This window comes from Orycteropus afer, unplaced genomic scaffold (assembly GCF_000298275.1).
Source record: "Orycteropus afer afer isolate SDZICR_OR568_19922 unplaced genomic scaffold, OryAfe1.0 scaffold00096, whole genome shotgun sequence".
NCBI lineage: Eukaryota > Metazoa > Chordata > Mammalia > Tubulidentata > Orycteropodidae > Orycteropus > Orycteropus afer.
Window position 1 is genome coordinate 9,271,617 of NW_006921683.1, and position 18,189 is coordinate 9,289,805.

Sequence of the window (18,189 nt, forward strand, 5' to 3'; positions counted from 1 at the left end):
GGTTTTCAGTCCTATTGAGACTGTTAGTGGTCTTATGATGGTGGTCTCCCTAAAGTAGATGACCGAGTTTGTCTTTTCAGTTAGACAAAAGCCTAGATATACCACGAAGGGCTCTTATAAAATCTCAGGTGATTTGCTGATGTTGAAAGTATTTCAGCTAATCTCCATCTTATAGCACCTCAGAGATGTATCACAGTCACCACAATTCCTGACAAGACTAAGGAAAAACTAGAAGCTTCTGGATAAAAGGGATTTAAAGTGGTTTGAATCCTCTCTGATAATTGAAAATTGAGATATAAAAGAATTCATTTTGGGTGGGCTCAATTCCTTTTTTTATGTCTCAGAACTTTTAGAGGAAGGTATTAAGTCCATGGAGAAGTTGGGATGAAGGAACAGACACCCAAGACAGAAGACCTGGATGTGAGTTCCACCTCTGCCCCTGACTAGCTATGTTAGCCTGGGCAAGTTTCTTAACTTCTTTTAGTTTCATTTTCCCTGTAGAGTTTATAGAGATGGTTTCAAGAACTGTTGAGCTGTTACATGAGATATAAATAAAAGTGCATGACTCAGAACTATTGACGAATAATGCTTATGGATTCTTGTTGGGTATCGTGCAAGAGTAAACTTAGCAAAAGGCTTCCTGTCCATCTTCCCCCTGCTGGCTGAGTTTCTACATGGCTATCATGCCAAAGTCCAATTGACATGATTTCCCCTGTTTGGTCATTGTTAGAAGATGTCAACAATGACACAAATCTATGTGACCTTCTCTGGGTAAAGAAGACTTTTGAATGTCAGCCAAACTAGTTATGTGAAAAGCTTTTCTCCAGTACAGAAATCTGTGGCAATATTTCCCACTCTTAATGCTCAGATGATGGATGCCTTCGTAATTTGAAGAAGAACACATACAGAGAGAACACATTATTAATATTTCTCTCTCTGAACTTTTCTTGGTGCATTTCCTCTGGAAGTCAATGTCACTTGTCACTTGCTGTACATATTATTTTATTTTGCATTTATACTTTTGTTTATCATTAATTAGAATAGCTTCCATTTATTTAGTTCTTACTATATGCCAGAAGCTTGTACATGTTAACTGCTTTCCTTAAAATAATGTTGCTTATAGGTTATTGGTGTCCAATTTTTCTAACAAGAAAGCTGAAAAGCAGCTCATACAAACAGGGTGCCTGCTCAAGATTGCTCATAGTTCAGGTTGGTGATACCCATTTTTCACGTCTGTGTTCCTAGGGCTTAGGTACCTAACTGCATGGCTGTACAGTGGAAGAGCCAAGGTTTAAAAACAAAGAATTCATCTTTCATTTCAGCACATTGTTTCCTCAAGCACAGTTTTACTTGCTAAAGACCAGAAAGCACCTAAAATAAGATCCTTAGACTTCTTCCTAAGAAGCCAGCTAACTTCACAAAGTTGCATTTTGCCATATATTTTTTCAGAAGACAGAGTAACAACTTATCTTTCTGGATAGACCTATTACTCAAAGTATTTTCCAGCCCAAACCAGGTGGTAATTTCAATGGTGCTAAAGTCATGCTCAAGATTATTATCAGAGCCCCAAGGTCCTGAGATTTTCATTAATTGAGTTAGACATACTAGAAAGGGGATTAAAAAGAAGGCAAGTTAAATCCCTGGGCAAATGTTAGAGAGAAGTGGGACTTTTTTCCCCACTAAGGAAGTGGGGTACCTCTCTATCATTTACAGTTATATTTTAATTAGATTGATATTTCATAAGGTAAAAGTCCCTGAAACTCTAACATTCAGATGCCTCCTTATGACTATTACAAAAGAAGGATTAAGGGCCAATTATTTGTGTTACTTTTTTCCACAACCCTGTTTTCAAGAAGACTTAACATTTATTAAGTCACTGCAAAAAGGGCATGGGGGTGGCATCTTCTGAACTCCTACAACTTCACAAGGGGACAGAAATAATCACCATCAGCAACATCAGCACAAGGCTGATTACTATGTGGCAGAGATCAGACACACCACCACCCTCTAAACTTTCTGTAAATTCTGACACCAAACATTGTTCTGACAGCACTCTACTTTTCTGCTGGGTTTGATAAATTCGTTGCAATGGTCACACAGAACTCACAGACAATACTCATGATTATGTAGCTTATTAGGGAAGGAACAAGATACAATTCAGGTTCAGGAAAACTCAGGGTACAATTCTTCAATCAGGACAGCTTCTCAGATGTACCACAGGCATATTTCTCTCAGGCCTCAGCCTCTGTCTTGCTTGGGCCAGTGTTACAAAGCTCTTTTAGCTTTGCCAAGAGGCACCCCACTCTGCCAGCAAGGCTCCTGAAGGCACTCAGCTATTTTGCTCCATGGGCTGAAAAGCTTGCCACTCTGTCTCATGCCAGTCTCTTAGTTCTGCTGCTTCTGCTGCCACAATCTCTCTTCCATCTCTCTTCCAAGGAGGTCCAGTGCAGGGCTCTTGGGTCCAAGGACACATTCCACTCTTAGTTCTTCTTTTGTCTTAATGGTAACAAGATCCCTCTTTCCACCTCTGGTAAGGCTCATTTTAAGCCTTGTTGTTGTTGTTATGTGCCGTTGAGTCAGACCCGACTCATAGCGACCCCTCCTTGGGTTTCCGAGGCAGTATCACTATGGAAGTGGCTGGTAGGTTTGAACCGCCAGCCTTCTGGTTAGCAGTCAAGTGCCTTAGGCACTATGCTACCAGAGCTCCCCATTTTAAGCCTAGAGAGACGTAAAACTGACTAATCCCAATGTCAGGGTTTCTTATTTACATGGTGCTATAGTGGATAAGGCACTTGACTGCTAACTGGAAGGTCAGCAGTTCAAACCCACCAGCTGCTCCCCAAAAGGAAGATGGAGTGATCTACTTCTGTAAAGATTTACAGTCTTGGAAACCCAATTGGGTTGCTGAGTCAGAAACGACTCGATGGCAATGAGTGGTTTTTTGGTTTACCTGCACAAGGGTGCCATGTACCTCATTTACATTATTAACAAGTTGTCCAATTCCCTTAGTGGACCACAAGCACCTCACATTCACATAAGCCCACTCAGTCATCTTATGGAAGTCACAAAGACCATGGCTAGAATAGCCATACCAAGTAATTTACTTCACTGCAGTCACTGAACTGTCCAAATCCAAAGTATCTCCATATTCCCTATACTGATCACATTCCATTACCCACAGGGTAAAAATACCTTGCTTTCCATCACTCAGTAGAACCACAAAGCCTATTAGAAGGCAATAAAATCCCTAGATAGCTTCTCTTTTGTACATCTGCACTTTCTCTGATCAATTAGATTCAGGAAGGGTGGAGGTGAGAAATGAAAGAAAAAAAAAATCAGGCCATGTAACTTTATCTTAATCCCATAAATAGCACTAACAAGCAACAATTGGTGAGGACCAACCATAGAAGGCTTTCCTGCTCTAAACACAAGTTAATTATTATCCAAAATTCATCATTAAATTATTAGTCATAAAATGTTTCTCTGTACTTCTCAGTAGAAACGTCACACATGATGATCCCTGTCTATCTCAGGACATGTGTCAGTGTTCGTCTCAATGAGTGAAAACAGATCTGTATTTGAATCAAACAGAAGTTTTGAAATATGTTTTACTCAACTTAATATTTATGGTAGAGAAAATCCCATGGTCCAGAAAGGTGCTTTCAAATTATTTAACTAACAAGAGACATTCTATTTATAAATTTTTCAGAAATGGCAAGACATTCTCCTGTCACCTACCTCCCTTCTTAGCACCAAATTTAGAAATCTAAGGGCTTTTGTGATTATCTCTTTGCAAACATTCCTTCATTTTCTAATGGATCTTTATCTTGTTATCATCCATAAATATTATTCACTTCTGCTACTGTGAAGTGGCACACTAACCCCAGATAGATACACATAACTAATGTTCAGTACACAGAGAAAAAAAAAATTTGGTAAATGCTAGAAAATATATAATTTTGCAATAACAACCAAAAAATATATGTGTAGTTACTTATGTTTATATGTATGCACATATGTGTGTATGTATATATGTGTGGATTATACATATAGCCATATATATGTTCGCATACATGTATGTTCATATATATAATAAAGCACATAGGAGACACAATTACAGATATTTAGACATACACCTCGTGAAACTGGTTTTCTGGGTATGAAGTCTTAGGACTATAGTTTTGTGGGATAATTCAGTCAATTGGGATTAAAATAGTTTATGAAATTTATGTTCTAACATCCTAGTTTAGTGAGTAATATGGGAGGGTCTTAAAATGTTGACAATGCCATGTAGGAAATAGCTCGCTATTCCTCGATATTCTCGCTAGCGGCAAAAAAAAGGAAACCATAGACTCAAAGAAAGCAGTCCATAAGACTAACAGTCTTTATGAACCATGGCTATGTCTATCCTGAGACCAGAAGAACTAGATGGTACCAGGCTACCACTAATGACCATTCTGGTCAGAATCACAAAAGATGGATCCTGACAGAAGGAGAAAAAAATGCAGAATACAACTCAAACTATTAAAAGTCCTGATTTACTGGGCTAGTTGAGACAGGAATACTACTCCCTGAGGCTACTGCCCTGAAATACTCCATAAACCTTGAACTGAAACTGCTCCCTTTTAGCTAAATACCAGAATAACTCATAAAATATATTACCAGTTGGTATTGTGTGCCTTAAAAAATCACCTATATGAAACTTAATGGTCAATAATTACTCTAAAACAAAGATGAAAGGGTAAGGGGACAGGGAAATCAGATTACTGGAAAAGGAACATCCAGAAGGGAATTAATGAGAATGTAAAAATATTATGAAAAATGTTATCAAATGTCTGTGAACAATGTATGCTGCTGTTGTTATGTGTCGTGGATCCGATTCATAGCAACCCCTCCTTGGGTTTCTGAGACGGTTATCACTACGGAAATAGATTACCCAACCTTCCTTAATGGGAACCTAACTTGCTGTGTAAAGTTTCACCAAAAGCATAATAAAATATTATCTTTAAAAAGATAACTGAGGTTAAACAATGTCAAAGGTAATATTTTACAACGGAGCTGGAGGGGGAGAACATAGACACCTTTAAGACTGGCCAATCCTGAAGAGACAAATCCATTGAGCTAACATAGAAACTGTCAGCTAACCCATCACTAAGAGACTAGAATATCTGTGTCTCTACCTTCTCAGAAAAAGAAATTAAGCCATTTCCCTTTCTTATGGATAACGTCTACTCTCAAAAAACAAACTGACTGCAGAAATAGCTTTCAAAGACGACACGTAGGTCAATCCAATCAGCATAGATCTTCCTAGTGTGGCGACAGCTTCATTGTGCCTTCACGTAAGAGAGATCAGTGGTCCCACCTTACTTCTCAAGAACGAAGTAGTCTAATCCTTAAATACTAAACTTTTGCCACTACCTCAATATAATACCATGTTTAAAAGTACCTACTCCAGTGGCTGTGCCTAACAGGTACTGAAATAAAACTAATATCTATTATCTTTTCCAAAAGACATCATTTTCACTTTTAAAACTAAAATTCACTGCAACTTAATGAAAATCATATCTTTACTCTTAGGTCTATATTGAAGAGAATTATTTTTTATTTTAATAAAAATAAAGAAACAAAATAAAATGAGTGACTACATGGAAAATGAAGAGAGAGGAGTGGAATGGAGGAGCAAATAAGTGAAGGCAAAGAGGAGAGGAGGCAATAGGCATAAGGAAGTCGAAACATTAGGTATTTCCAAAAACATACTCATTATGTTAAGATAAAGAATGAAGAAAACATTTTCATTTTCTTTTCTGGCAGCCAGAGCAAAAACAGTTACTGTAATAATATCAAAAATTATTGGTCTTTCTTGCTAGTGAGAAGCCAATATTCCAGCAAATTTGAAATACCATCAGTAAGTTATCCTAGAAATTTTGCTTTTCAAATGCAAGAATATCATCAGCTAGACAAAAAGTGATATGTATTATCTAGTGGGCAGCATGCTGAGCAGACAACCAATTTGAAGTGCCTCCCTGTACTCTGAGTACCAGCTCAGTCATCCTCAAAGCCAGGGCTGCCCCCAAAGCAGACTGAGGTCAGGAGTAGTGTCTGAGCCCCATTAACCCAAAATGAGTTCTGCTTCAAGAAGCTGGTCTGATCTAAAACTAGTTGGAGTTAGTTGGGTCTCTTTTTAAGGATACTGATTAGTTATAATTCCATTCTAATTGGTGCCTGCCTGAAAGGAGCCTATAAAGCCCCAGGAAGAAAACTGGTCAAGATTCATAATTTTATAACTTTTAAATTAGATTTTTTTCAAATACCTCAAACCATATAATCATTATAATTTAAGACTGAAGAAGAACTGACACATTTAAATTATGGTGTTGGCAAAGAATACTGACTATACCATGTACCGTCAGAAGAATAAACAAATCTATCTTGGAAAAGTACAGCTAGAATGCTCCTTAAAGTTGAGGATGGAGAGACTCTGTCTCCCATATTTTAGTCATGTTATCAGGAAAGACCAGTTCCCGGCAAAGGTAAAGAAAGCTGAGAGTCAGTGAAAAAGGGGAAGAATCTCAACGAGATAGATTGACACAATGGCTGCAACAGTGGGCTGAAGCATAACAATGACTGTGAGGGCGGTGCAGGACTGCACAGTGTTCCGTTCTATTGTCCATAGGGTTGCCAGGAATTGAAACCAACTCAAGTTGACATCTAACAACAACAGCAACAATTTAATCACCTGCTTATGAAAAGGCAGCATTATAAACCAAAGACTTGGTAAGCAAATACTTTCTCCACACGGATTTTAAAAATGTGGAGATTAGAATTTAACAGTAGTTATCAGGAGCAGAAGGGATAGGGAAAGGAGGAAATCATTGTTCAGAAAGCAAAGAGGTGTTTTTGTTTTTGTTTTTTGATGGGAATGGAAAACTGGTAATAGATATTGTTAATGGTCGCACACCATGATTGATGTAACAGATTTTCCTGAATTGTACACACAAAAAATGTCGAATTGGCAAGTATTATGTTCTTTATGGGAGCTCTGGTAGCACAGTGGCTAAGGCACTTGACTGCTAACCAGAAGGATGGCAGTTCAAATCCACCAGCCACTCCTCAGAAGGAAGATGGGGCAATCTACTTCTGTAGTGATACTGCCTCGGAAACCCAAGGAGGGGTTGCTATGCGTCGGGTCCAACTCAATAGCACATAACAACAACAACATGTTCTTTATATTTTTCAACAATAAAAATTTTTTATAAAATGAAAATAAGTATAAGGACCTTAGATTTAACAATAGATTCTTAGATATTACAATAAAAAAAAGCACAAGCAATTAAAGAAAAATTATAAATTTCACTTCATAAAAATCAAAATTAAAAACTTTTGCACATCAAAGGACACTATTAAGAAAGTTAAAAAAAAAAAAACGTGAAATTGAAGAAAATATTTGCAAATCATATCTCCGATAGGAGTTTAATACCAAAATGTATAAAGCACTCCTACAACTCAACAAACACTGTTGTTGTTATTGTTATGTGCCCTCGAGTAGGACCCAACTCATAGCAACCCCTCCTTGGGTTTCCGAGGCAGTATCACTACAGAAGTAGATTGTCCCATCTTCCTTCCAAGGAGTGGCTGGTGGGTTTGAACCGTCAGCTTTCTGGTTAGCAGTCAAGTGCCTTAGGCACTATGCTACCAGAGCTCCACAACAAACACTAGGATGGCTTAATAAAAAGAAGGAAAGAAAGAATGGAAAACAACTGTTAATGACACGTATTTAGAGAAATTGGAAACCTCATGCATTGCTGCAGTGAATGTAAAATGTCACAGCAACTGTGGAAAACAGTTTGAGGTTCTTCCAAAGTTAAATATAACATTACCAAAAGACCCAGCAATTTTATTACTATATACACACACACAAAAAAAAAAAAAAACAGGGATTCAAAAATATATGTGTACACTAATGTGTACTGCAGCATTATTCACAATATTCAAAAGGTGTAAACAACCCAAATGTCCATCAACAAATGAATGCATAAACAAAATGCAGTTCCAACTCATAGTGACCCCACAGGACAGAGTACAAGGGTTTCCTAGGCTGTAATCTTTATAGAAGCAGACTCCACATCTTTCTCCAACAGAGTGGCTAGTGGGTGCAAACTACTAACCTTCTGATTAGCAGCTGAGCATTTAACCACTGCACCACCAGGGCTCCTAATGGACTATTACTGTGACAAAAAAAAAAAAAAAGAATAAAGACTGATACATGCTACAGTGTCTATGGACTTTGAGACAATGCTAAGTGAAATAAACCAGACACAAAAAGAGAAACACTATATGATTCCACTTACATGTCATATCCAGAATAGGCAAATCCAGAGAGATGGAAAATAAATCAGAGCTTGATAGGAGCTGGGGGGCAGAGAGAAATGGGGAATTTTTGCCTAGTGGGTACAGTTTTGAGTGATGAAAATTTTTGAAAATAGATAGTGGTGATGGTTGTTCAACATGGTGAATGTAATTAATGTCACTGAATTGTATGCTTAAAAATGGTTAAAATAAATGTTTTTGTTATGTACATTTTGCCACAATAAAAAAGGTCTAAAATTCTTTTTTTTTTTAATGTATCTTTGAAATCAAATAAAGTCTACAGATACCCCTCATACTAAGCCAAAGAGCTGCTAACAAACATCAGACACTGACTTGCAGGTACCATCACTGATTAGTGAGGCAGCATTACTATCACTTTAGCTTTTAATATCCTCTGCCTAGGAGGATCATATTTATATCCATTATACATTTTTCCATAACATTTATAACATCCCTATGGACTTCTGGAAAAAATGTCCATGGAAATTTTCTATTATTTGGAGAAACTTCTATAATCTCTGAGGATAAACATGATGGAAAGAGACAACAGACAAACACCAGAAATCCACGTATTCCAGCTCTTGTCTTTGTCAGTCCACTTGGGTCTCCATTCACTGTTTCCTATCACTCCCAGGATTGTTTGTAAGTTTTTGTTGTTGTTGTTGTTATGTACCGTCGAGTCACACCTGACTCATAGTGACCCCTCCTTGGGTTTCCGAGGCAGTATCACTACGGAAGTAGATTGCCCCATCTTCCTTCCGAGGAGTGGCTGGTGGTGTTTGTAAGTATTATTCATATTATCTATGAAGATGAAATGGACACAGCACATCCATATCTCAAGTGTGCCTGAATCATCCAAATAAATACTGGGCAGTAAATGAGGTGGCACGGGGGAGGGAGTGGGGAAGATGGTGTGAACACCATGGTGCTGCTTTGGGTTCAGAACACACTTTCCCAAACCGTGAAGTAGAGTGGAAAACTGGCATGAGTAAACAATAATTTCTCTTTTGGCTCTTACTGAGTGCTGTACTGAGACTGTTTCTTTTCTAAAACTTTAACTGGCATCATGATTAGTAAGCAAGTGTTATATAGTGTTTATTCTTTTATCAAGATGGAGCAGTTGGAATATTCCAATACATGTAAATATTCAACCTATACTGCTCTCACACTACTTTGCTATTCTTCACATTAAAATTTTGTGAGAAGATATTAAACATAAGCCCCATATAAGATACAATAAACAGAGAAGAATGGTTGCATATAATCCATGATGTCTTATCTTTTGTCTGCACCCAGTAGGGAACATTAGACACCTAATAAATGATGTTGTTGTTGTTGTTGTTGTTTGCCATCGAGTCAGCCCCGACTCATAGCGACCCCTCCTTGGGTTTCCGAGGCAGTATCACTACGGAAGTAGGATTGCCCAACCTAACCATGGATATTGTGTTTCTACTACAAGTCATCTGATATTTAGTCATACATTAATTTATATATTACAAACAGAAACAAAAAAATATATGCTCAGACAATAAAAGAACAGACAGCTAAACTATCAGCAAAATTTACTGATCTGAGTTATATTTCTAGTAATTATTTATCGGAGGTTTTTTTCTTAAAGATAAAATATGTGTGTCATTAACCCTAAACCAAAGAGCTAATAAAAGTAGGGCAAACAGGATACCACAAGTAGTTCTAAGCTTACCAACAAAATAATAATGCTGGAAATAATTATATTCTTTCTCTAAATTCATTATAGTCTGTTAATTTACAAATAGTACTAATAGCAATTTGATGTTATATAACAATCTGTATAGAGAGTAAACTACAAATTAGTAATATTAGGCTCATTTACATTAAATAATCAAAGAACTATTGCTAAATCTCCTGTCCTCATATTTTATTTATTCTCATGACAACTGACTAAATGAAACACACACGTTGATGTCACATTAACTTTATTTCTAAACAAAATTAGTATTAAGTATCTGATCAATTCAGCCCTAACCTTCTATAGGGAAAGAGAGAAAATATATTTGTATGACCTAACAAAATTATTTTACTACTAAACTTAGTACAAAACTATATTTAGGTTTAATTCTATATCTAAAGCCAACTCTCCACACTGCGTACACTGAAGATAGGATTTATATTTTTCACATCTTGCCTAATTCAATTTGCAAAGTCACATCAAGCAATTAAAAAAAAAATTAACATTTAAAACCACATAACTTCCCCCAAAATATTTCCGCCCAGAACCAACTCTACATAAAATAGATCCAGTTATTTCAATCAATGTAGAAATGCACTAGTAATACTTTAGGCTCAAATGGATCATTCTCCTGGTTTATCTACTCGGAATGCTTTAAAACTAAAAGATGCAACTAATCCCCAATTTCTCTTTCCCTTCACACTGTGCTGTCCCAGACATACATTAACTGCATTCACAGGTAGACAATACAGTACTGTCTGCAAGGCTAGAGAAAAAGCAGCTAGTATTCCCCATGAGGATGCCCACACACCTTCTCATTAAAGCAGTAACAATTACTCCCTCAACCACATATTTATCATCCCCTTTTAATGACACTGAGCCACAGAGAGGGAAAGTTTTAATTCAGTACAGGTCAAAGCAGTGCATAGCTTTTATAAATAATCAGCTCTGATCCTCCAGCTGAAGCAACAAATGCAAACTCATTCTGGACTCTTCAGTGGGTTCATGCAAATCTAAATCTCAACAACTGTCTTGGTTCAGGGTATGATTTCTTTTTCATCATTGCTAATATAAATCAAAGAAATCTTGCGCCATAAACACTCCAAACAATGTGTTAAATAAAAATGACCCCACAATAAAAAGCTGTGGAAATGAATGCTGCAGTTCAATTAACAATACTTCTTCCTTAAATTTTGTAAGATTGTTTGATTAAAACCAGAGTGAAGTTACCCAAGCAACTACTCTGAAGCACACACAATATTCAAATGCATTTTTATCACAGTAGCTCAATGTCTAGAAGTTTGTTGCTGATAGCATTGCTATAAAATGCATAAAGCTGTCAGATCTGTTTATGGGGGAAAAAAAGTTTAAAAAAAAAAAACCTCTAAAATATGAAGGTTTCTTTAATGAGCACATGGCACTAGAAGATAAACATCCATAATGAAAGTCGTAGAAATAACACAAAGGAAAAATAATTTATGATTTAACAAAACAGAACAGGAAAACTACAATTACTCAGTCAGAAGTAAAATCATTTAACCACTCATATGGTCACGGAGAAACAGTCACTCTTGCCACAGAGCAGTGGAGCAGTCTATTTTCATTTCTAAAATGTAACACACTGCGTAATACTAAATGTTTATGGGTAAGTATAAAACAACTTCTTAAAAATTATTATGGATGCTATTAAGTCATGTGTGTAACAAAATAATGCACAGCTTGCTACTATTACTGAGGGCAGATTAAACCATGGAAAATCAACAGGAAAGTTTGAGGACAAAGTATGATTAGCCTCATTTATTTCACTGGGTTTCTGCATATATTTATCATTTGAGAATCACAGATTATCCTCCAGTATAGTGTGGAGTCATTGGTTCACTGGGCATCCAACACAGCCATAAAGTGTATTTATAGTCTAATATTACAAGAAAATTTTAAAGAACAGAAGTTTCCCTATTGCCAAGAAAGTGAAGAAATCCTTACCTTTCTGTACACCAGCATGTTGGGTGATTCATCTGCCACCCCGTTGCTGGTCTGACCATAATTATTCCCCTGGGCCATGTCCCCGCAAGCTCACTCACTCTCCGATACAGGAATTATCAGTCTGCCCTGCAAAGGGTTAGAAATACTTCAGTGAGACCCTAGTGGTGGTGCTTGAAGGGGTTAACGCTTTGATTCCTCTTCATCATTCACAACACCCCACAGGAGCAGGCTTGCACGCTGGGGCTGGCTGGAGGAAGTGGCACAGGATATAGATCTAAATAACAAAAACAACAACAACAAAAAGAACTGAGCTTACACCTACAATACCCCCAGATAATTTTAAGAAATCTCAATCTTCTAGTCTTTTGGCTATGGACTTAATTGGCTCAGTTTTCTAGATACTCATTTTTAAAAGTGTTTGATGCTCACCATAAAAACACACAGTTATCATATCTGTACTATGGAGGGTTCTCTGCTCCCCCAATACTTCCATCTCCACTTGATGCCGTTTTCCCAAAAGGGCGGAAGGCAACACCCTGGGCCAACAGACTTTCCCTCAGGTGTCTGTCTCCTTTCACTACAGGCAGGCGAATCGGAAAGACCGGTGCCCCGAGTCCTTCTCCCACACATTTATTTCCTCTTTATTCCCTTGGGTCTCCCACATACCCAGGGTATGCTTCCCCTACTTCCACCTGCCTGTACCGCCAGCCACTGGCCCCGCTCCTCTAACCACTCCGCTTAGGAAGCGAAGACGCATTCCAGGCTAATCTTTGCAAGAAGGCACGGGAATGTGTCCCAGAAACAAGAACTAGCGGGGAAAAAACCCTTCAGGCAATTACTTGGGTCACTACGGTGGAAAGCTAAGTGCAGAAGCCTCAGAGCACTCGGCTGAAACAGGAGAAAACAGCCCAGCCCCGGATCCTCTCGCTTGACTCTCAGAGAGGCAGCAAATGGCAGGCGGGCCGGTGCCCCGCACCGCCGACAGAGCCCGCAGCGATGTTAACCCGGTGGAGTGCCAAGTGAGCGGCGCCCGCAGCGCAAGCCGGCGCGGAGCTCGGGAGGCGGCAGCCCCTGCGCCGGTCACGCTCCCGCGGCGCAGAGCGGGGGTGGGTGTGGGGCGGAAGCAGGAGGTCACCGGAGGCTCTTCCTCCTCCCCTCCCGCCTCCTCTATTTACCTCCTCGGCCAAGGTCACGGCCCCGCGGCGTCACCTCTCCCGGCGGGCTGGGTACTGTCGGTGTCAGCTGGCGGCAAGCGGAGGAGCGCCGCAGGGAAGCTTCATCACACTCCGCTGATGCGGATTCCGCGCCGCCCCTACTCTTCCCGCAGGCGACCGCCACCCTAGCCGCCCGCCCTTGCGCAGGCGGCTCTGGCAGCTCACCGCTCGCGCCCGCTCCCCTCGGCGGCCTCGCCGGCTCACTAGCTCCTTTGCTGCTTCTTGCAGGGTCTGGGACCAGCCGAGCGCGCGCGGGAGTCGAGACGCCCGGCCCTTGCGCGCGACTGAGAGGAGGAGGGGACAGTCACGTGGGAAAGAGGCGTCCGAAAGGTGCAGGCTTTGATGGGCTGGGCTCGGCAGCGGCGGACATGCCTCCCGGTCCTCCCTGGCCTTCGCTGACCCTCCAGCCCCTCGGAAGGAGTCAGCCCCACCCCCAGCGGGGGCAGCCCACGCTGTCGCACACCCAGCCCGGGTTCACTCGCTGCTAGAAGCCGGGCAGATCTGAGCTTAATACCAAGTATAAGCCGGAAAGCGAGAATGGGCTTTGGCAATGGATGGATGGGTGGGTGGAGACCCTTCCTTTGCAGCAGGCGTATTTCATAGCATGCTTGATGACTTCCAGGAAAGCAAATGATTTATTATTGTTATGCTTAAAGAACAAAGAATTTAACAAGAGTAAATTGACACATCCTAGGCTGGAAAGGAATGGCAAGAACCAAATGAGTCATTCAGATCGGTTTACCTGCAGCATTCACAGCTTCCTCCTATACTGTATTGGAGAAATGGAAAAAGATGTGAAAGCAGCGAATGAACGTGAAAATCTCCTCACTTGTGAAACAAGGAACATCTCCAATGCCTGGGTTCTTCCTTGGACAGAAAGTGCTCAGGGAACTTTTCTCTCGCCCTACTCTCATGAGTTAACAATTTTCAAAGAGGATCTGGGGCGCTTTCAGATTGCAGCAACTCACTCTTCTGTGAGGCTTAGAATAACATGAAAGGCGGGGGAAGCACTCTTGTCCCCAGTTACACTAAAGGCACCACTCATGTTTCAATTTGTAATGCTGTAGTGGCTTGCACGTTACTGTAATGCTGGAAGCCATGCCATGGTATTTCAAATACCAGCAGAGTCACCTATATGGACAGGTTTCAGAGGAGCTTTCACACTAAAGCAGACTAGGAAGAAAGGCCTAGCAATCTGCTTAAAAGAATTATTATTGTTAGTCAGCTACGACTCATAGTAACCCTATGCACAACACAAGGAAACACTGCCTGGCCTTTGCCATCCTCTCAGTCCTTGCTATACCTGAGCTCATCTTATAGCCACTGTGCCAGTTCACCTCTTGAGGATCTTCTCCCTTTTTTGCTGACCCTCCAACTTACCAAGCATGATTTCCTTCTCCAGGGAATGGTCACTTCTGACAACATGACCATGGGAGATGAAGTCTGGCCATTCTTGCTTCCAAGGATCATTTGGGCAGCACTTCTTCCAGGACACATTTGTTCATTCTTCAGGCGGTCAATGGTATTTTCAGTATTCTTTGCCAACATCACAATTCAAAAGCATCAACTCTTCTTGGGTTTTTCTTATTCATTGTCCAGCTTTCACATGCATATGAAACAACTGAAAATACTATGGCTTGGGTCAGGCATGCCTTAGTTTTCAAAGTAACATCTCTGCTCTTCAACACTTTAAAGAATTCTTTTGCAGCAGATTTGCCCAGTGCAAAATGCGATGTCTGATTTCTTGACTGCTGCTTCTATGGGTATTGAGTATGGATCCAAGTAAAATGAAATCTTTAACAACTTCAATCTTTACTCCATTTATCATGATGCTGCTTATTCATCCAGATGTGAAGATTTTCATTTTCTTTATGTTGAGGTATAATCCATACTGCAGACTGTAGTCTTAATCTTCATCAGTAGGTGCTTCAAGTCATTCTCACTTTCAGCAAGCAAAGTTGTGTCATTTGCATTTTGCAGGTTGGTAATGAGTCTTCCTCCAATCCTGATACCGTATTCTTCTTCATATAGTCCAGCTTCTCAGATTATTTGCTCAGCATACACATTGAATAAGTATGGTGAAAGGATACAACTCTGGCACACTCCCTTCTTCATTTTAAACCATGCAATATCCCCTTCTTCTGTTTGAATGACAGCCTCCTGGTCCATGTACAGGTTCTTCATGAGCACAGTTAAGTGCTCTGGAATTCCCATTCTTCTCAACGTATCCATAATTTGTTATGATCCCCACAGTTGAATCCTCTTGCATCATCAATAAACACAAGTAAACAACCTTCTGGTATTCTTTGCTTTCAGCCAAGATCCATCTGACAACAACAATATCCCTTATTCTCTTTCAATATCTCTTATTTTCTTTGGATGCTTCCAAAAATGAGTCAGTGAAAACCCAATGGATCAACAGAATAATGTCTGATATAGTGCTGGAAGATGAGTCCCCTCGATTGAAAGGCACTACACAAAAACCACAACAAGTGACTCAAGCATATCATGAAGATGGTGCAGGACCAGGCAACATTTCATTGTTATACATGGAGTTGCCATGAGTTAGAATTGATTCAATAGCAATTAACAACAACAACAACATAATAATAAAGAAACATGTGTCTCCATCTCTCAGGGGCAAAGTTGGGAAGCTGGTAAATAAATATCTACAGTAGTTTTTCTTCCTCTGCTGGACCAGTTGTGGGCAGAGAGAGATAGACAGGACAAGATAATCAAGTTAGCCTCTTCTTAACCCCCTGGTTCCAATCAGAATGGACCTGATCCCAGGGTTACATCTGCTTTCCAAACCAAACACAGATGGCTATGCCACCCAGGACCCAGTCAGATGTCACTCAAGAAACAAATAGTTTTGAAGGGTTTATATCCCTATTTTAAATACTGTAGGACAAACATTAGTATCCCAAAACTGTTTTATACATATTCCTCTCTCACACTCTTCCCCAATTACCAAAATCTTTTCACAATACCTTCTCAAACTCATGATCTTCTTCAGCAAAATTTCCCTACTTTCAACTTCTCTGAACATTTCCTTAACATTTTCATTGTAACTGAAGTGTGCCTCTTACCCTTCTGTCCCTCTATCCCTTTCCTCACTCTACCCCTGGAAGTTGGCATGACTTAGATTATTTTCTTTATTTAGTGCCATGTTTTTTCACATTTTGTGTGCGTTTTTGTTTGTTTTTGTTTTTGTTTTTTTGGTGATTTCACCATGTAAAATGACCCCCAACCATAGTGCTGAAGTGCTGTCCAGTGTTCATAAGTTCAAGAAGGCCTTATGGAGAAAACACATGTGCTAGACAAGCTTTATTCAAGCATGAGTTTAGTGTCATTGGTCATGAGGTCAATGAACCAGGAATAACAATTGAATACGGTGTCTTTAATCTGAAACACACGTAAAAGAAGACTATATACTGATCAGTTGACAAAAACATTGTGACCAGAGTTTCTCAGAGACCTAACTTTGTATTTCTCCTAGGAATAATGATTCAGCATTCACTAATTCAGGGTTTGTAGTGACTGTCTAAGTGAACTAATTCAGGCTCATGCCTTTAAATACCACCTAAATACTCATAACGTTCAAATGTATGTCTTTAAACTTGATGTATCCCCTGAAATCTAGTCCATCAACTGCCTACTCAGTATTTCCACATGAATATCTAATGAGTATCTAAAATTTAACATATTCAAAACCAAAATCTTAATTTTCCCTGACAAACGTATTCCTACCTCAACTTCCCAGGCTCAGTCAATAATATATTTCCAGTTGTTTGGACCAGAAATCTTGTATTAATTCATATCTGTTCTTTTTTCTTTAAAACACTGTTGTAGATTGAATTAATTTCCCCAAAAAGACATGTTGAAGTCCTAATCCCCGCATTGGTGAATATGATCTTGTTTTGGGGAAATATGGCTTTTTCTTTATAATGTTATCAGTTACATTGATGAAAACATATCATAATAGGGTATATCCTGGTGGATCCTAATCTTAATGCCATTTGAATGACATCTTATAAAAGAGAACAGACATTGAAACACATAGATGGGAAAGAGAACATGAGAAGATCTGTCTAAAACCAAAAGAACATCAAGAAATGCCCAGGGTTGCCAGAAGCTGAAAGAGACAAGCAAGGATTTTTCCCTAGAGTGGACAAAGACTAAGAGAGAGTGAGTGCATAGCTTCACTGACACCCTGAATCCAGACTACCAGACTTCTTGTTGTTATGTGCCATCGAGTCGGACCCGACTTATAGCAACCCCTCCTTGGGTTTCCGAGGCAGTATCATTATGGAAGTAGATTGCCCAACTTTCCTTCCAATGAATGGCTGGTGGGTTCTAGAACTACACAAAAAATAAATGTCAGTTTGTCAAAGTTACCTACTTTGCGGTATTTTTGTTACAGTAGCCCTAGGAAACTTAGACTAACACCATAACTAATCTATCAATAAATTCTTGTGGTTCTCCTTACAAAGAATATCCAGAATCCAGCCACCCTATAACATCTGTAGACTTCTTCTTTGTACTCCCCAATCCCAAAACCAAACACACTGTTATCATGTTAATTCTGATTTACAGTGAGCCTATAGGACAGAGTCCACCACTCATCTGTCAGTTTGTCATACTGTGGTAGCTTATGTGTTGCTGTGAGGCTGGAGGCTAGCCACCAATATTTCAAATACCAGCAGGGTCACCTCAGCCATAGTGGACAGGTTTCAGCAGATCTTCCAGACTAAGACAGACTCAGAGGAAGGAAGTGGCCATCCACTTCTCAAAGAACTGTTGTTGTTGTTGTTGTTAAGTGCCGTCGAGTCGTTTTCGACTCATAGCGACCCCATGCACAGCAGAACGAAACACTGCCCGATCCCGCACCAGCCCCACAATCCCTGCTATACTCGA